Raw genomic sequence first — 14,154 nt, 5'->3', positions numbered from 1 at the left:
GCACGACGTTAAAAAAAAAAAAAAAGGTGCAACACGAGGACTTCCCAGCACCCATCCTAGTACTACTCTCGCCCAAGCACGCTTAACTGCGGAGTTCTGATGGGATCCGGTGCATTAGTGCTGGTATGATCGCACCTATTATAGTTCGCACACACAATTTTGTTAACCATGCGGCGCGAGAGAGCGTAACACTATCGCGAAGCCTTGCGGGTACCGTAGGTGCCTGTCGAGGATGAGGCCATTGCGGCTCGCCCTTAGGTGTCCTACTCGGGATAGCGTCATTTAAAGAATGAAGGTCGGCACGACGTTAAAAAAAAAAAAAAAGAGGTGCAACACGAGGACTTCCCAGGAGGTCACCCATCCTAGTACTACTCTCGCCCAAGCACGCTTAACTGCGGAGTTCTGATGGGATCCGGTGCATTAGTGCTGGTATGATCGCACCTATTATAGTTCGCACACACAATTTTGTTAACCATGCGGCGCGAGAGAGCGTAACACTATCCGCGAAGCCTTGCGGGTACCGTAGGTGCCTGTCGAGGATGAGGCCATTGCGGCTCGCCCTTAGGTGTCCTACTCGGGATAGCGTCATTTAAAGAATGAAGGTCGGCACGACGTTAAAAAAAAAAAAAAGAGGTGCAACACGAGGACTTCCCAGGAGGTCACCCATCCTAGTACTACTCTCGCCCAAGCACGCTTAACTGCGGAGTTCTGATGGGATCCGGTGCATTAGTGCTGGTATGATCGCACCTATTATAGTTCGCACACACAATTTTGTTAACCATGCGGCGCGAGAGAGCGTAACACTATCTGCGAAGCCTTGCGGGTACCGTAGGTGCCTGTCGAGGATGAGGCCATTGCGGCTCGCCCTTAGGTGTCCTACTCGGGATAGCGTCATTTAAAGAATGAAGGTCGGCACGACGTTAAAAAAAAAAAAAAAGGGTGCAACACGAGGACTTCCCAGAGGTCACCCATCCTAGTACTACTCTCGCCCAAGCACGCTTAACTGCGGAGTTCTGATGGGATCCGGTGCATTAGTGCTGGTATGATCGCACCTATTATAGTTCGCACACACAATTTTGTTAACCATGCGGCGCGAGAGAGCGTAACACTATCCGCGAAGCCTTGCGGGTACCGTAGGTGCCTGTCGAGGATGAGGCCATTGCGGCTCGCCCTTAGGTGTCCTACTCGGATAGCGTCATTTAAAGAATGAAGGTCGGCACGACGTTAAAAAAAAAAGAGGTGCAACACGAGGACTTCCCAGCCCATCCTAGTACTACTCTCGCCCAAGCACGCTTAACTGCGGAGTTCTGATGGATCCGGTGCATTAGTGCTGGTATGATCGCACCTATTATAGTTCGCACACACAATTTTGTTAACCATGCGGCGCGAGAGAGCGTAACACTATCCGCGAAGCCTTGCGGGTACCGTAGGTGCCTGTCGAGGATGAGGCCATTGCGGCTCGCCCTTAGGTGTCCTACTCGGGATAGCGTCATTTAAAGAATGAAGGTCGGCACGACGTTAAAAAAAAAAAAAAGAGGTGCAACACGAGGACTTCCCAGCACCCATCCTAGTACTACTCTCGCCCAAGCACGCTTAACTGCGGAGTTCTGATGGGATCCGGTGCATTAGTGCTGGTATGATCGCACCTATTATAGTTCGCACACACAATTTTGTTAACCATGCGCGCGAGAGAGCGTAACACTATCCGCGAAGCCTTGCGGGTACCGTAGGTGCCTGTCGAGGATGAGGCCATTGCGGCTCGCCCTTAGGTGTCCTACTCGGGATAGCGTCATTTAAAGAATGAAGGTCGGCACGACGTTAAAAAAAAAAAAAAAGGGTGCAACACGAGGACTTCCCAGAGGTCACCCATCCTAGTACTACTCTCGCCCAAGCACGCTTAACTGCGGAGTTCTGATGGGATCCGGTGCATTAGTGCTGGTATGATCGCACCTATTATAGTTCGCACACACAATTTTGTTAACCATGCGGCGCGAGAGAGCGTAACACTATCTGCGAAGCCTTGCGGGTACCGTAGGTGCCTGTCGAGGATGAGGCCATTGCGGCTCGCCCTTAGGTGTCCTACTCGGGATAGCGTCATTTAAAGAATGAAGGTCGGCACGACGTTAAAAAAAAAAAAAAAAGAGGTGCAACACGAGGACTTCCCAGCACCCATCCTAGTACTACTCTCGCCCAAGCACGCTTAACTGCGGAGTTCTGATGGGATCCGGTGCATTAGTGCTGGTATGATCGCACCTATTATAGTTCGCACACAATTTTGTTAACCATGCGGCGCGAGAGAGCGTAACACTATCCGCGAAGCCTTGCGGGTACCGTAGGTGCCTGTCGAGGATGAGGCCATTGCGGCTCGCCCTTAGGTGTCCTACTCGGGATAGCGTCATTTAAAGAATGAAGGTCGGCACGACGTTAAAAAAAAAAAAAGAGGTGCAACACGAGGACTTCCCAGAGGTCACCCATCCTAGTACTACTCTCGCCCAAGCACGCTTAACTGCGGAGTTCTGATGGGATCCGGTGCATTAGTGCTGGTATGATCGCACCTATTATAGTTCGCACACACAATTTTGTTAACCATGCGGCGCGAGAGAGCGTAACACTATCTGCGAAGCCTTGCGGGTACCGTAGGTGCCTGTCGAGGATGAGGCCATTGCGGCTCGCCCTTAGGTGTCCTACTCGGGATAGCGTCATTTAAAGAATGAAGGTCGGCACGACGTTAAAAAAAAAAAAAAGAGTGCAACACGAGGACTTCCCAGAGGTCACCCATCCTAGTACTACTCTCGCCCAAGCACGCTTAACTGCGGAGTTCTGATGGGATCCGGTGCATTAGTGCTGGTATGATCGCACCTATTATAGTTCGCACACACAATTTTGTTAACCATGCGGCGCGAGAGAGCGTAACACTATCCGCGAAGCCTTGCGGGTACCGTAGGTGCCTGTCGAGGATGAGGCCATTGCGGCTCGCCCTTAGGTGTCCTACTCGGGATAGCGTCATTTAAAGAATGAAGGTCGGCACGACGTTAAAAAAAAAAAAAAAGAGGTGCAACACGAGGACTTCCCAGCACCCATCCTAGTACTACTCTCGCCCAAGCACGCTTAACTGCGGAGTTCTGATGGGATCCGGTGCATTAGTGCTGGTATGATCGCACCTATTATAGTTCGCACACACAATTTTGTTAACCATGCGGCGCGAGAGAGCGTAACACTATCCGCGAAGCCTTGCGGGTACCGTAGGTGCCTGTCGAGGATGAGGCCATTGCGGCTCGCCCTTAGGTGTCCTACTCGGGATAGCGTCATTTAAAGAATGAAGGTCGGCACGACGTTAAAAAAAAAAAAAAGAGGTGCAACACGAGGACTTCCCAGGAGGTCACCCATCCTAGTACTACTCTCGCCCAAGCACGCTTAACTGCGGAGTTCTGATGGGATCCGGTGCATTAGTGCTGGTATGATCGCACCTATTATAGTTCGCACACACAATTTTGTTAACCATGCGGCGCGAGAGAGCGTAACACTATCCGCGAAGCCTTGCGGGTACCGTAGGTGCCTGTCGAGGATGAGGCCATTGCGGCTCGCCCTTAGGTGTCCTACTCGGGATAGCGTCATTTAAAGAATGAAGGTCGGCACGACGTTAAAAAAAAAAAAAAAAGGTGCAACACGAGGACTTCCCAGGAGGTCACCCATCCTAGTACTACTCTCGCCCAAGCACGCTTAACTGCGGAGTTCTGATGGGATCCGGTGCATTAGTGCTGGTATGATCGCACCTATTATAGTTCGCACACACAATTTTGTTAACCATGCGGCGCGAGAGAGCGTAACACTATCCGCGAAGCCTTGCGGGTACCGTAGGTGCCTGTCGAGGATGAGGCCATTGCGGCTCGCCCTTAGGTGTCCTACTCGGGATAGCGTCATTTAAAGAATGAAGGTCGGCACGACGTTAAAAAAAAAAAAAAGAGGTGCAACACGAGGACTTCCCAGGAGGTCACCCATCCTAGTACTACTCTCGCCCAAGCACGCTTAACTGCGGAGTTCTGATGGGATCCGGTGCATTAGTGCTGGTATGATCGCACCTATTATAGTTCGCACACACAATTTTGTTAACCATGCGGCGCGAGAGAGCGTAACACTATCCGCGAAGCCTTGCGGGTACCGTAGGTGCCTGTCGAGGATGAGGCCATTGCGGCTCGCCCTTAGGTGTCCTACTCGGGATAGCGTCATTTAAAGAATGAAGGTCGGCACGACGTTAAAAAAAAAAAAAAGAGGTGCAACACGAGGACTTCCCAGGTCACCCATCCTAGTACTACTCTCGCCCAAGCACGCTTAACTGCGGAGTTCTGATGGGATCCGGTGCATTAGTGCTGGTATGATCGCACCTATTATAGTTCGCACACACAATTTTGTTAACCATGCGGCGCGAGAGAGCGTAACACTATCCGCGAAGCCTTGCGGGTACCGTAGGTGCCTGTCGAGGATGAGGCCATTGCGGCTCGCCCTTAGGTGTCCTACTCGGGATAGCGTCATTTAAAGAATGAAGGTCGGCACGACGTTAAAAAAAAAAAAAAGAGGTGCAACACGAGGACTTCCCAGAGGTCACCCATCCTAGTACTACTCTCGCCCAAGCACGCTTAACTGCGGAGTTCTGATGGGATCCGGTGCATTAGTGCTGGTATGATCGCACCTATTATAGTTCGCACACACAATTTTGTTAACCATGCGCGCGAGAGAGCGTAACACTATCCGCGAAGCCTTGCGGGTACCGTAGGTGCCTGTCGAGGATGAGGCCATTGCGGCTCGCCCTTAGGTGTCCTACTCGGGATAGCGTCATTTAAAGAATGAAGGTCGGCACGACGTTAAAAAAAAAAAAAAGAGGTGCAACACGAGGACTTCCCAGGTCACCCATCCTAGTACTACTCTCGCCCAAGCACGCTTAACTGCGGAGTTCTGATGGGATCCGGTGCATTAGTGCTGGTATGATCGCACCTATTATAGTTCGCACACACAATTTTGTTAACCATGCGGCGCGAGAGAGCGTAACACTATCCGCGAAGCCTTGCGGGTACCGTAGGTGCCTGTCGAGGATGAGGCCATTGCGGCTCGCCCTTAGGTGTCCTACTCGGGATAGCGTCATTTAAAGAATGAAGGTCGGCACGACGTTAAAAAAAAAAAAAGAGGTGCAACACGAGGACTTCCCAGGGTCACCCATCCTAGTACTACTCTCGCCCAAGCACGCTTAACTGCGGAGTTCTGATGGGATCCGGTGCATTAGTGCTGGTATGATCGCACCTATTATAGTTCGCACACACAATTTTGTTAACCATGCGGCGCGAGAGAGCGTAACACTATCCGCGAAGCCTTGCGGGTACCGTAGGTGCCTGTCGAGGATGAGGCCATTGCGGCTCGCCCTTAGGTGTCCTACTCGGGATAGCGTCATTTAAAGAATGAAGGTCGGCACGACGTTAAAAAAAAAAAAAAAGAGGTGCAACACGAGGACTTCCCAGGTCACCCATCCTAGTACTACTCTCGCCCAAGCACGCTTAACTGCGGAGTTCTGATGGGATCCGGTGCATTAGTGCTGGTATGATCGCACCTATTATAGTTCGCACACACAATTTTGTTAACCATGCGGCGCGAGAGAGCGTAACACTATCCGCGAAGCCTTGCGGGTACCGTAGGTGCCTGTCGAGGATGAGGCCATTGCGGCTCGCCCTTAGGTGTCCTACTCGGATAGCGTCATTTAAAGAATGAAGGTCGGCACGACGTTAAAAAAAAAAAAAAAGGGTGCAACACGAGGACTTCCCAGGAGGTCACCCATCCTAGTACTACTCTCGCCCAAGCACGCTTAACTGCGGAGTTCTGATGGGATCCGGTGCATTAGTGCTGGTATGATCGCACCTATTATAGTTCGCACACACAATTTTGTTAACCATGCGGCGCGAGAGAGCGTAACACTATCCGCGAAGCCTTGCGGGTACCGTAGGTGCCTGTCGAGGATGAGGCCATTGCGGCTCGCCCTTAGGTGTCCTACTCGGGATAGCGTCATTTAAAGAATGAAGGTCGGCACGACGTTAAAAAAAAAAAAAAAGAGGTGCAACACGAGGACTTCCCAGGAGGTCACCCATCCTAGTACTACTCTCGCCCAAGCACGCTTAACTGCGGAGTTCTGATGGGATCCGGTGCATTAGTGCTGGTATGATCGCACCTATTATAGTTCGCACACACAATTTTGTTAACCATGCGGCGCGAGAGAGCGTAACACTATCCGCGAAGCCTTGCGGGTACCGTAGGTGCCTGTCGAGGATGAGGCCATTGCGGCTCGCCCTTAGGTGTCCTACTCGGGATAGCGTCATTTAAAGAATGAAGGTCGGCACGACGTTAAAAAAAAAAAAAAAGAGGTGCAACACGAGGACTTCCCAGGGTCACCCATCCTAGTACTACTCTCGCCCAAGCACGCTTAACTGCGGAGTTCTGATGGGATCCGGTGCATTAGTGCTGGTATGATCGCACCTATTATAGTTCGCACACACAATTTTGTTAACCATGCGGCGCGAGAGAGCGTAACACTATCCGAAGCCTTGCGGGTACCGTAGGTGCCTGTCGAGGATGAGGCCATTGCGGCTCGCCCTTAGGTGTCCTACTCGGGATAGCGTCATTTAAAGAATGAAGGTCGGCACGACGTTAAAAAAAAAAAAAAAAGAGGTGCAACACGAGGACTTCCCAGCACCCATCCTAGTACTACTCTCGCCCAAGCACGCTTAACTGCGGAGTTCTGATGGGATCCGGTGCATTAGTGCTGGTATGATCGCACCTATTATAGTTCGCACACACAATTTTGTTAACCATGCGGCGCGAGAGAGCGTAACACTATCCGCGAAGCCTTGCGGGTACCGTAGGTGCCTGTCGAGGATGAGGCCATTGCGGCTCGCCCTTAGGTGTCCTACTCGGGATAGCGTCATTTAAAGAATGAAGGTCGGCACGACGTTAAAAAAAAAAAAAGAGGTGCAACACGAGGACTTCCCAGGGTCACCCATCCTAGTACTACTCTCGCCCAAGCACGCTTAACTGCGGAGTTCTGATGGGATCCGGTGCATTAGTGCTGGTATGATCGCACCTATTATAGTTCGCACACACAATTTTGTTAACCATGCGGCGCGAGAGAGCGTAACACTATCCGCGAAGCCTTGCGGGTACCGTAGGTGCCTGTCGAGGATGAGGCCATTGCGGCTCGCCCTTAGGTGTCCTACTCGGGATAGCGTCATTTAAAGAATGAAGGTCGGCACGACGTTAAAAAAAAAAAAAAGGGTGCAACACGAGGACTTCCCAGGAGGTCACCCATCCTAGTACTACTCTCGCCCAAGCACGCTTAACTGCGGAGTTCTGATGGGATCCGGTGCATTAGTGCTGGTATGATCGCACCTATTATAGTTCGCACACACAATTTTGTTAACCATGCGGCGCGAGAGAGCGTAACACTATCTGCGAAGCCTTGCGGGTACCGTAGGTGCCTGTCGAGGATGAGGCCATTGCGGCTCGCCCTTAGGTGTCCTACTCGGGATAGCGTCATTTAAAGAATGAAGGTCGGCACGACGTTAAAAAAAAAAAAAAGAGGTGCAACACGAGGACTTCCCAGAGGTCACCCATCCTAGTACTACTCTCGCCCAAGCACGCTTAACTGCGGAGTTCTGATGGGATCCGGTGCATTAGTGCTGGTATGATCGCACCTATTATAGTTCGCACACACAATTTTGTTAACCATGCGGCGCGAGAGAGCGTAACACTATCCGCGAAGCCTTGCGGGTACCGTAGGTGCCTGTCGAGGATGAGGCCATTGCGGCTCGCCCTTAGGTGTCCTACTCGGGATAGCGTCATTTAAAGAATGAAGGTCGGCACGACGTTAAAAAAAAAAAAAGAGGTGCAACACGAGGACTTCCCAGAGGTCACCCATCCTAGTACTACTCTCGCCCAAGCACGCTTAACTGCGGAGTTCTGATGGGATCCGGTGCATTAGTGCTGGTATGATCGCACCTATTATAGTTCGCACACACAATTTTGTTAACCATGCGGCGCGAGAGAGCGTAACACTATCCGCGAAGCCTTGCGGGTACCGTAGGTGCCTGTCGAGGATGAGGCCATTGCGGCTCGCCCTTAGGTGTCCTACTCGGGATAGCGTCATTTAAAGAATGAAGGTCGGCACGACGTTAAAAAAAAAAAAAAAGAGGTGCAACACGAGGACTTCCCAGAGGTCACCCATCCTAGTACTACTCTCGCCCAAGCACGCTTAACTGCGGAGTTCTGATGGGATCCGGTGCATTAGTGCTGGTATGATCGCACCTATTATAGTTCGCACACACAATTTTGTTAACCATGCGCGCGAGAGAGCGTAACACTATCCGCGAAGCCTTGCGGGTACCGTAGGTGCCTGTCGAGGATGAGGCCATTGCGGCTCGCCCTTAGGTGTCCTACTCGGGATAGCGTCATTTAAAGAATGAAGGTCGGCACGACGTTAAAAAAAAAAAAAAAAGAGGTGCAACACGAGGACTTCCCACCCATCCTAGTACTACTCTCGCCCAAGCACGCTTAACTGCGGAGTTCTGATGGGATCCGGTGCATTAGTGCTGGTATGATCGCACCTATTATAGTTCGCACACACAATTTTTTAACCATGCGGCGCGAGAGAGCGTAACACTATCCGCGAAGCCTTGCGGGTACCGTAGGTGCCTGTCGAGGATGAGGCCATTGCGGCTCGCCCTTAGGTGTCCTACTCGGGATAGCGTCATTTAAAGAATGAAGGTCGGCACGACGTTAAAAAAAAAAAAAGGTGCAACACGAGGACTTCCCAGCACCCATCCTAGTACTACTCTCGCCCAAGCACGCTTAACTGCGGAGTTCTGATGGGATCCGGTGCATTAGTGCTGGTATGATCGCACCTATTATAGTTCGCACACACAATTTTGTTAACCATGCGGCGCGAGAGAGCGTAACACTATCCGCGAAGCCTTGCGGGTACCGTAGGTGCCTGTCGAGGATGAGGCCATTGCGGCTCGCCCTTAGGTGTCCTACTCGGGATAGCGTCATTTAAAGAATGAAGGTCGGCACGACGTTAAAAAAAAAAAAAAAAAAAGTGTGCAACACGAGGACTTCCCAGCACCATCCTAGTACTACTCTCGCCCAAGCACGCTTAACTGCGGAGTTCTGATGGATCCGGTGCATTAGTGCTGGTATGATCGCACCTATTATAGTTCGCACACACAATTTTGTTAACCATGCGGAGAGAGCGTAACACTATCCGCGAAGCCTTGCGGGTACCGTAGGTGCCTGTCGAGGATGAGGCCATTGCGGCTCGCCCTTAGGTGTCCTACTCGGGATAGCGTCATTTAAAGAATGAAGGTCGGCACGACGTTAAAAAAAAAAAAAAAGTGCAACACGAGGACTTCCCAGAGGTCACCCATCCTAGTACTACTCTCGCCCAAGCACGCTTAACTGCGGAGTTCTGATGGGATCCGGTGCATTAGTGCTGGTATGATCGCACCTATTATAGTTCGCACACACAATTTTGTTAACCATGCGGCGCGAGAGAGCGTAACACTATCCGCGAAGCCTTGCGGGTACCGTAGGTGCCTGTCGAGGATGAGGCCATTGCGGCTCGCCCTTAGGTGTCCTACTCGGGATAGCGTCATTTAAAGAATGAAGGTCGGCACGACGTTAAAAAAAAAAAAAAAGAGGTGCAACACGAGGACTTCCCAGGAGGTCACCCATCCTAGTACTACTCTCGCCCAAGCACGCTTAACTGCGGAGTTCTGATGGGATCCGGTGCATTAGTGCTGGTATGATCGCACCTATTATAGTTCGCACACACAATTTTGTTAACCATGCGGCGCGAGAGAGCGTAACACTATCCGCGAAGCCTTGCGGGTACCGTAGGTGCCTGTCGAGGATGAGGCCATTGCGGCTCGCCCTTAGGTGTCCTACTCGGGATAGCGTCATTTAAAGAATGAAGGTCGGCACGACGTTAAAAAAAAAAAAAAGGTGCAACACGAGGACTTCCCAGAGGTCACCCATCCTAGTACTACTCTCGCCCAAGCACGCTTAACTGCGGAGTTCTGATGGGATCCGGTGCATTAGTGCTGGTATGATCGCACCTATTATAGTTCGCACACACAATTTTGTTAACCATGCGGCGCGAGAGAGCGTAACACTATCCGCGAAGCCTTGCGGGTACCGTAGGTGCCTGTCGAGGATGAGGCCATTGCGGCTCGCCCTTAGGTGTCCTACTCGGGATAGCGTCATTTAAAGAATGAAGGTCGGCACGACGTTAAAAAAAAAAAAAAAGAGGTGCAACACGAGGACTTCCCAGCACCCATCCTAGTACTACTCTCGCCCAAGCACGCTTAACTGCGGAGTTCTGATGGGATCCGGTGCATTAGTGCTGGTATGATCGCACCTATTATAGTTCGCACACACAATTTTGTTAACCATGCGGCGCGAGAGAGCGTAACACTATCCGCGAAGCCTTGCGGGTACCGTAGGTGCCTGTCGAGGATGAGGCCATTGCGGCTCGCCCTTAGGTGTCCTACTCGGGATAGCGTCATTTAAAGAATGAAGGTCGGCACGACGTTAAAAAAAAAAAAAAAGGGTGCAACACGAGGACTTCCCAGGAGGTCACCCATCCTAGTACTACTCTCGCCCAAGCACGCTTAACTGCGGAGTTCTGATGGGATCCGGTGCATTAGTGCTGGTATGATCGCACCTATTATAGTTCGCACACACAATTTTGTTAACCATGCGGCGCGAGAGAGCGTAACACTATCCGCGAAGCCTTGCGGGTACCGTAGGTGCCTGTCGAGGATGAGGCCATTGCGGCTCGCCCTTAGGTGTCCTACTCGGGATAGCGTCATTTAAAGAATGAAGGTCGGCACGACGTTAAAAAAAAAAAAAAGGTGCAACACGAGGACTTCCCAGGATCCTAGTACTACTCTCAGCCCAAGCACGCTTAACTGCGGAGTTCTGATGGGATCCGGTGCATTAGTGCTGGTATGATCGCACCTATTATAGTTCGCACACACAATTTTGTTAACCATGCGGCGCGAGAGAGCGTAACACTATCCGCGAAGCCTTGCGGGTACCGTAGGTGCCTGTCGAGGATGAGGCCATTGCGGCTCGCCCTTAGGTGTCCTACTCGGGATAGCGTCATTTAAAGAATGAAGGTCGGCACGACGTTAAAAAAAAAAAAAAAGGTGCAACACGAGGACTTCCCAGGAGGTCACCCATCCTAGTACTACTCTCGCCCAAGCACGCTTAACTGCGGAGTTCTGATGGGATCCGGTGCATTAGTGCTGGTATGATCGCACCTATTATAGTTCGCACACACAATTTTGTTAACCATGCGGCGCGAGAGAGCGTAACACTATCCGCGAAGCCTTGCGGGTACCGTAGGTGCCTGTCGAGGATGAGGCCATTGCGGCTCGCCCTTAGGTGTCCTACTCGGGATAGCGTCATTTAAAGAATGAAGGTCGGCACGACGTTAAAAAAAAAAAAAAAGAGGTGCAACACGAGGACTTCCCAGCACCCATCCTAGTACTACTCTCGCCCAAGCACGCTTAACTGCGGAGTTCTGATGGGATCCGGTGCATTAGTGCTGGTATGATCGCACCTATTATAGTTCGCACACAATTTTGTTAACCATCGGCGCGAGAGAGCGTAACACTATCTGCGAAGCCTTGCGGGTACCGTAGGTGCCTGTCGAGGATGAGGCCATTGCGGCTCGCCCTTAGGTGTCCTACTCGGGATAGCGTCATTTAAAGAATGAAGGTCGGCACGACGTTAAAAAAAAAAAAAAAGAGGTGCAACACGAGGACTTCCCAGGAGGTCACCATCCTAGTACTACTCTCGCCCAAGCACGCTTAACTGCGGAGTTCTGATGGGATCCGGTGCATTAGTGCTGGTATGATCGCACCTATTATAGTTCGCACACACACAATTAACCATGCGGCGCGAGAGAGCGTAACACTATCCGCGAAGCCTTGCGGGTACCGTAGGTGCCTGTCGAGGATGAGGCCATTGCGGCTCGCCCTTAGGTGTCCTACTCGGGATAGCGTCATTTAAAGAATGAAGGTCGGCACGACGTTAAAAAAAAAAAAAAAGGTGCAACACGAGGACTTCCCAGCACCATCCTAGTACTACTCTCGCCCAAGCACGCTTAACTGCGGAGTTCTGATGGGATCCGGTGCATTAGTGCTGGTATGATCGCACCTATTATAGTTCGCACACACAATTTTGTTAACCATGCGGCGCGAGAGAGCGTAACACTATCCGCGAAGCCTTGCGGGTACCGTAGGTGCCTGTCGAGGATGAGGCCATTGCGGCTCGCCCTTAGGTGTCCTACTCGGGATAGCGTCATTTAAAGAATGAAGGTCGGCACGACGTTAAAAAAAAAAAAAGAGGTGCAACACGAGGACTTCCCAGCACCCATCCTAGTACTACTCTCGCCCAAGCACGCTTAACTGCGGAGTTCTGATGGGATCCGGTGCATTAGTGCTGGTATGATCGCACCTATTATAGTTCGCACACACAATTTTGTTAACCATGCGGCGCGAGAGAGCGTAACACTATCCGAAGCCTTGCGGGTACCGTAGGTGCCTGTCGAGGATGAGGCCATTGCGGCTCGCCCTTAGGTGTCCTACTCGGGATAGCGTCATTTAAAGAATGAAGGTCGGCACGACGTTAAAAAAAAAAAAAAAAGAGGTGCAACACGAGGACTTCCAGAGGTCACCCATCCTAGTACTACTCTCGCCCAAGCACGCTTAACTGCGGAGTTCTGATGGGATCCGGTGCATTAGTGCTGGTATGATCGCACCTATTATAGTTCGCACACACAATTTTGTTAACCATGCGGCGCGAGAGAGCGTAACACTATCTGCGAAGCCTTGCGGGTACCGTAGGTGCCTGTCGAGGATGAGGCCATTGCGGCTCGCCCTTAGGTGTCCTACTCGGGATAGCGTCATTTAAAGAATGAAGGTCGGCACGACGTTAAAAAAAAAAAAAAGTGGTGCAACACGAGGACTTCCCAGGAGGTCACCATCCTAGTACTACTCTCGCCCAAGCACGCTTAACTGCGGAGTTCTGATGGGATCCGGTGCATTAGTGCTGGTATGATCGCACCTATTATAGTTCGCACACACAATTTTGTTAACCATGCGGCGCGAGAGAGCGTAACACTATCCGAAGCCTTGCGGGTACCGTAGGTGCCTGTCGAGGATGAGGCCATTGCGGCTCGCCCTTAGGTGTCCTACTCGGGATAGCGTCATTTAAAGAATGAAGGTCGGCACGACGTTAAAAAAAAAAAAAAAGAGGTGCAACACGAGGACTTCCCAGCACCCATCCTAGTACTACTCTCGCCCAAGCACGCTTAACTGCGGAGTTCTGATGGGATCCGGTGCATTAGTGCTGGTATGATCGCACCTATTATAGTTCGCACACACAATTTTGTTAACCATGGGCGCGAGAGAGCGTAACACTATCCGCGAAGCCTTGCGGGTACCGTAGGTGCCTGTCGAGGATGAGGCCATTGCGGCTCGCCCTTAGGTGTCCTACTCGGGATAGCGTCATTTAAAGAATGAAGGTCGGCACGACGTTAAAAAAAAAAAAAAAAGAGGTGCAACACGAGGACTTCCCAGGAGGTCACCCATCCTAGTACTACTCTCGCCCAAGCACGCTTAACTGCGGAGTTCTGATGGGATCCGGTGCATTAGTGCTGGTATGATCGCACCTATTATAGTTCGCACACACAATTTTGTTAACCATGCGCGCGAGAGAGCGTAACACTATCCGCGAAGCCTTGCGGGTACCGTAGGTGCCTGTCGAGGATGAGGCCATTGCGGCTCGCCCTTAGGTGTCCTACTCGGGATAGCGTCATTTAAAGAATGAAGGTCGGCACGACGTTAAAAAAAAAAAAAAGAGGTGCAACACGAGGACTTCCCAGGAGGTCACCCATCCTAGTACTACTCTCGCCCAAGCACGCTTAACTGCGGAGTTCTGATGGGATCCGGTGCATTAGTGCTGGTATGATCGCACCTATTATAGTTCGCACACACAATTTTGTTAACCATGCGGCGCGAGAGAGCGTAACACTATCCGCGAAGCCTTGCGGGT

The 14,154-nt window shown here is 51.3% G+C and overlaps 42 non-coding genes and 5 pseudogenes across 42 annotated transcripts; all 47 read right to left on the bottom strand.

Moving 5' to 3' along the window:
- Positions 1–23: 23 nt before the first annotated feature.
- Positions 24–137, bottom strand: LOC114926573 (5S ribosomal RNA). The gene has a single exon (XR_003817015.1). It is a non-coding gene; the product is annotated as a 5S ribosomal RNA (ribosomal RNA).
- A 187-nt stretch (positions 138–324) lies between these two features.
- On the bottom strand, positions 325–443 carry LOC114926516 (5S ribosomal RNA). The gene has a single exon (XR_003816960.1). It is a non-coding gene; the product is annotated as a 5S ribosomal RNA (ribosomal RNA).
- A 187-nt stretch (positions 444–630) lies between these two features.
- On the bottom strand, positions 631–749 carry LOC114926405 (5S ribosomal RNA). The gene has a single exon (XR_003816849.1). It is a non-coding gene; the product is annotated as a 5S ribosomal RNA (ribosomal RNA).
- Positions 750–936: 187 nt separating this feature from the next.
- Positions 937–1,054, bottom strand: LOC114926441 (5S ribosomal RNA). The gene has a single exon (XR_003816885.1). It is a non-coding gene; the product is annotated as a 5S ribosomal RNA (ribosomal RNA).
- A 182-nt stretch (positions 1,055–1,236) lies between these two features.
- On the bottom strand, positions 1,237–1,347 carry LOC114926604 (5S ribosomal RNA; annotated as a pseudogene).
- A 187-nt stretch (positions 1,348–1,534) lies between these two features.
- Positions 1,535–1,648, bottom strand: LOC114926550 (5S ribosomal RNA). The gene has a single exon (XR_003816994.1). It is a non-coding gene; the product is annotated as a 5S ribosomal RNA (ribosomal RNA).
- Positions 1,649–1,834: 186 nt separating this feature from the next.
- LOC114926440 (5S ribosomal RNA) lies at positions 1,835–1,952 on the bottom strand. The gene has a single exon (XR_003816884.1). It is a non-coding gene; the product is annotated as a 5S ribosomal RNA (ribosomal RNA).
- A 189-nt stretch (positions 1,953–2,141) lies between these two features.
- Positions 2,142–2,255, bottom strand: LOC114926549 (5S ribosomal RNA). The gene has a single exon (XR_003816993.1). It is a non-coding gene; the product is annotated as a 5S ribosomal RNA (ribosomal RNA).
- A 184-nt stretch (positions 2,256–2,439) lies between these two features.
- On the bottom strand, positions 2,440–2,557 carry LOC114926286 (5S ribosomal RNA). Its single transcript, XR_003816729.1, has one exon. It is a non-coding gene; the product is annotated as a 5S ribosomal RNA (ribosomal RNA).
- Positions 2,558–2,743: 186 nt separating this feature from the next.
- Positions 2,744–2,861, bottom strand: LOC114926473 (5S ribosomal RNA). Its single transcript, XR_003816917.1, has one exon. It is a non-coding gene; the product is annotated as a 5S ribosomal RNA (ribosomal RNA).
- A 188-nt stretch (positions 2,862–3,049) lies between these two features.
- Positions 3,050–3,163, bottom strand: LOC114926548 (5S ribosomal RNA). The gene has a single exon (XR_003816992.1). It is a non-coding gene; the product is annotated as a 5S ribosomal RNA (ribosomal RNA).
- Positions 3,164–3,350: 187 nt separating this feature from the next.
- LOC114926294 (5S ribosomal RNA) lies at positions 3,351–3,469 on the bottom strand. The gene has a single exon (XR_003816737.1). It is a non-coding gene; the product is annotated as a 5S ribosomal RNA (ribosomal RNA).
- Positions 3,470–3,656: 187 nt separating this feature from the next.
- LOC114927049 (5S ribosomal RNA) lies at positions 3,657–3,775 on the bottom strand. The gene has a single exon (XR_003817474.1). It is a non-coding gene; the product is annotated as a 5S ribosomal RNA (ribosomal RNA).
- A 187-nt stretch (positions 3,776–3,962) lies between these two features.
- On the bottom strand, positions 3,963–4,081 carry LOC114927024 (5S ribosomal RNA). Its single transcript, XR_003817449.1, has one exon. It is a non-coding gene; the product is annotated as a 5S ribosomal RNA (ribosomal RNA).
- Positions 4,082–4,268: 187 nt separating this feature from the next.
- On the bottom strand, positions 4,269–4,384 carry LOC114926454 (5S ribosomal RNA). Its single transcript, XR_003816898.1, has one exon. It is a non-coding gene; the product is annotated as a 5S ribosomal RNA (ribosomal RNA).
- Positions 4,385–4,571: 187 nt separating this feature from the next.
- On the bottom strand, positions 4,572–4,689 carry LOC114926285 (5S ribosomal RNA). The gene has a single exon (XR_003816728.1). It is a non-coding gene; the product is annotated as a 5S ribosomal RNA (ribosomal RNA).
- Positions 4,690–4,875: 186 nt separating this feature from the next.
- Positions 4,876–4,991, bottom strand: LOC114926453 (5S ribosomal RNA). The gene has a single exon (XR_003816897.1). It is a non-coding gene; the product is annotated as a 5S ribosomal RNA (ribosomal RNA).
- Positions 4,992–5,177: 186 nt separating this feature from the next.
- LOC114926431 (5S ribosomal RNA) lies at positions 5,178–5,294 on the bottom strand. Its single transcript, XR_003816875.1, has one exon. It is a non-coding gene; the product is annotated as a 5S ribosomal RNA (ribosomal RNA).
- A 188-nt stretch (positions 5,295–5,482) lies between these two features.
- On the bottom strand, positions 5,483–5,598 carry LOC114926452 (5S ribosomal RNA). The gene has a single exon (XR_003816896.1). It is a non-coding gene; the product is annotated as a 5S ribosomal RNA (ribosomal RNA).
- Positions 5,599–5,784: 186 nt separating this feature from the next.
- Positions 5,785–5,903, bottom strand: LOC114926250 (5S ribosomal RNA). Its single transcript, XR_003816693.1, has one exon. It is a non-coding gene; the product is annotated as a 5S ribosomal RNA (ribosomal RNA).
- A 188-nt stretch (positions 5,904–6,091) lies between these two features.
- On the bottom strand, positions 6,092–6,210 carry LOC114926913 (5S ribosomal RNA). The gene has a single exon (XR_003817338.1). It is a non-coding gene; the product is annotated as a 5S ribosomal RNA (ribosomal RNA).
- Positions 6,211–6,398: 188 nt separating this feature from the next.
- LOC114926430 (5S ribosomal RNA) lies at positions 6,399–6,515 on the bottom strand. The gene has a single exon (XR_003816874.1). It is a non-coding gene; the product is annotated as a 5S ribosomal RNA (ribosomal RNA).
- Positions 6,516–6,702: 187 nt separating this feature from the next.
- LOC114926547 (5S ribosomal RNA) lies at positions 6,703–6,816 on the bottom strand. The gene has a single exon (XR_003816991.1). It is a non-coding gene; the product is annotated as a 5S ribosomal RNA (ribosomal RNA).
- A 186-nt stretch (positions 6,817–7,002) lies between these two features.
- On the bottom strand, positions 7,003–7,119 carry LOC114926429 (5S ribosomal RNA). Its single transcript, XR_003816873.1, has one exon. It is a non-coding gene; the product is annotated as a 5S ribosomal RNA (ribosomal RNA).
- Positions 7,120–7,305: 186 nt separating this feature from the next.
- On the bottom strand, positions 7,306–7,424 carry LOC114926249 (5S ribosomal RNA). The gene has a single exon (XR_003816692.1). It is a non-coding gene; the product is annotated as a 5S ribosomal RNA (ribosomal RNA).
- Positions 7,425–7,611: 187 nt separating this feature from the next.
- LOC114926284 (5S ribosomal RNA) lies at positions 7,612–7,729 on the bottom strand. Its single transcript, XR_003816727.1, has one exon. It is a non-coding gene; the product is annotated as a 5S ribosomal RNA (ribosomal RNA).
- Positions 7,730–7,915: 186 nt separating this feature from the next.
- On the bottom strand, positions 7,916–8,033 carry LOC114926283 (5S ribosomal RNA). Its single transcript, XR_003816726.1, has one exon. It is a non-coding gene; the product is annotated as a 5S ribosomal RNA (ribosomal RNA).
- Positions 8,034–8,221: 188 nt separating this feature from the next.
- Positions 8,222–8,339, bottom strand: LOC114926282 (5S ribosomal RNA). Its single transcript, XR_003816725.1, has one exon. It is a non-coding gene; the product is annotated as a 5S ribosomal RNA (ribosomal RNA).
- A 188-nt stretch (positions 8,340–8,527) lies between these two features.
- Positions 8,528–8,638, bottom strand: LOC114926586 (5S ribosomal RNA; annotated as a pseudogene).
- A 183-nt stretch (positions 8,639–8,821) lies between these two features.
- Positions 8,822–8,935, bottom strand: LOC114926572 (5S ribosomal RNA). The gene has a single exon (XR_003817014.1). It is a non-coding gene; the product is annotated as a 5S ribosomal RNA (ribosomal RNA).
- Positions 8,936–9,126: 191 nt separating this feature from the next.
- Positions 9,127–9,238, bottom strand: LOC114926607 (5S ribosomal RNA; annotated as a pseudogene).
- A 181-nt stretch (positions 9,239–9,419) lies between these two features.
- Positions 9,420–9,537, bottom strand: LOC114926401 (5S ribosomal RNA). The gene has a single exon (XR_003816845.1). It is a non-coding gene; the product is annotated as a 5S ribosomal RNA (ribosomal RNA).
- A 188-nt stretch (positions 9,538–9,725) lies between these two features.
- On the bottom strand, positions 9,726–9,844 carry LOC114926802 (5S ribosomal RNA). The gene has a single exon (XR_003817226.1). It is a non-coding gene; the product is annotated as a 5S ribosomal RNA (ribosomal RNA).
- Positions 9,845–10,029: 185 nt separating this feature from the next.
- Positions 10,030–10,147, bottom strand: LOC114926378 (5S ribosomal RNA). The gene has a single exon (XR_003816822.1). It is a non-coding gene; the product is annotated as a 5S ribosomal RNA (ribosomal RNA).
- A 188-nt stretch (positions 10,148–10,335) lies between these two features.
- On the bottom strand, positions 10,336–10,449 carry LOC114926546 (5S ribosomal RNA). Its single transcript, XR_003816990.1, has one exon. It is a non-coding gene; the product is annotated as a 5S ribosomal RNA (ribosomal RNA).
- Positions 10,450–10,636: 187 nt separating this feature from the next.
- Positions 10,637–10,755, bottom strand: LOC114926248 (5S ribosomal RNA). The gene has a single exon (XR_003816691.1). It is a non-coding gene; the product is annotated as a 5S ribosomal RNA (ribosomal RNA).
- Positions 10,756–10,940: 185 nt separating this feature from the next.
- On the bottom strand, positions 10,941–11,051 carry LOC114926602 (5S ribosomal RNA; annotated as a pseudogene).
- Positions 11,052–11,237: 186 nt separating this feature from the next.
- Positions 11,238–11,356, bottom strand: LOC114927048 (5S ribosomal RNA). Its single transcript, XR_003817473.1, has one exon. It is a non-coding gene; the product is annotated as a 5S ribosomal RNA (ribosomal RNA).
- A 188-nt stretch (positions 11,357–11,544) lies between these two features.
- LOC114926545 (5S ribosomal RNA) lies at positions 11,545–11,658 on the bottom strand. The gene has a single exon (XR_003816989.1). It is a non-coding gene; the product is annotated as a 5S ribosomal RNA (ribosomal RNA).
- Positions 11,659–11,843: 185 nt separating this feature from the next.
- On the bottom strand, positions 11,844–11,961 carry LOC114926389 (5S ribosomal RNA). The gene has a single exon (XR_003816833.1). It is a non-coding gene; the product is annotated as a 5S ribosomal RNA (ribosomal RNA).
- A 183-nt stretch (positions 11,962–12,144) lies between these two features.
- On the bottom strand, positions 12,145–12,257 carry LOC114926584 (5S ribosomal RNA; annotated as a pseudogene).
- A 186-nt stretch (positions 12,258–12,443) lies between these two features.
- On the bottom strand, positions 12,444–12,557 carry LOC114926543 (5S ribosomal RNA). The gene has a single exon (XR_003816987.1). It is a non-coding gene; the product is annotated as a 5S ribosomal RNA (ribosomal RNA).
- A 187-nt stretch (positions 12,558–12,744) lies between these two features.
- Positions 12,745–12,861, bottom strand: LOC114926475 (5S ribosomal RNA). Its single transcript, XR_003816919.1, has one exon. It is a non-coding gene; the product is annotated as a 5S ribosomal RNA (ribosomal RNA).
- A 187-nt stretch (positions 12,862–13,048) lies between these two features.
- LOC114926472 (5S ribosomal RNA) lies at positions 13,049–13,166 on the bottom strand. Its single transcript, XR_003816916.1, has one exon. It is a non-coding gene; the product is annotated as a 5S ribosomal RNA (ribosomal RNA).
- A 186-nt stretch (positions 13,167–13,352) lies between these two features.
- LOC114926542 (5S ribosomal RNA) lies at positions 13,353–13,466 on the bottom strand. Its single transcript, XR_003816986.1, has one exon. It is a non-coding gene; the product is annotated as a 5S ribosomal RNA (ribosomal RNA).
- A 188-nt stretch (positions 13,467–13,654) lies between these two features.
- LOC114926691 (5S ribosomal RNA) lies at positions 13,655–13,773 on the bottom strand. Its single transcript, XR_003817105.1, has one exon. It is a non-coding gene; the product is annotated as a 5S ribosomal RNA (ribosomal RNA).
- Positions 13,774–13,959: 186 nt separating this feature from the next.
- Positions 13,960–14,078, bottom strand: LOC114926238 (5S ribosomal RNA). Its single transcript, XR_003816681.1, has one exon. It is a non-coding gene; the product is annotated as a 5S ribosomal RNA (ribosomal RNA).
- Between the last annotated feature and the right edge of the window lie 76 nt (positions 14,079–14,154).

The sequence above is a fragment of the Arachis hypogaea genome, unplaced genomic scaffold (genome assembly GCF_003086295.3).
Source record: "Arachis hypogaea cultivar Tifrunner unplaced genomic scaffold, arahy.Tifrunner.gnm2.J5K5 arahy.Tifrunner.gnm2.scaffold_32, whole genome shotgun sequence".
Taxonomy (NCBI): Eukaryota; Viridiplantae; Streptophyta; class Magnoliopsida; order Fabales; family Fabaceae; genus Arachis; species Arachis hypogaea.
This window is presented reverse-complemented; position numbering and strand designations above follow the sequence as displayed.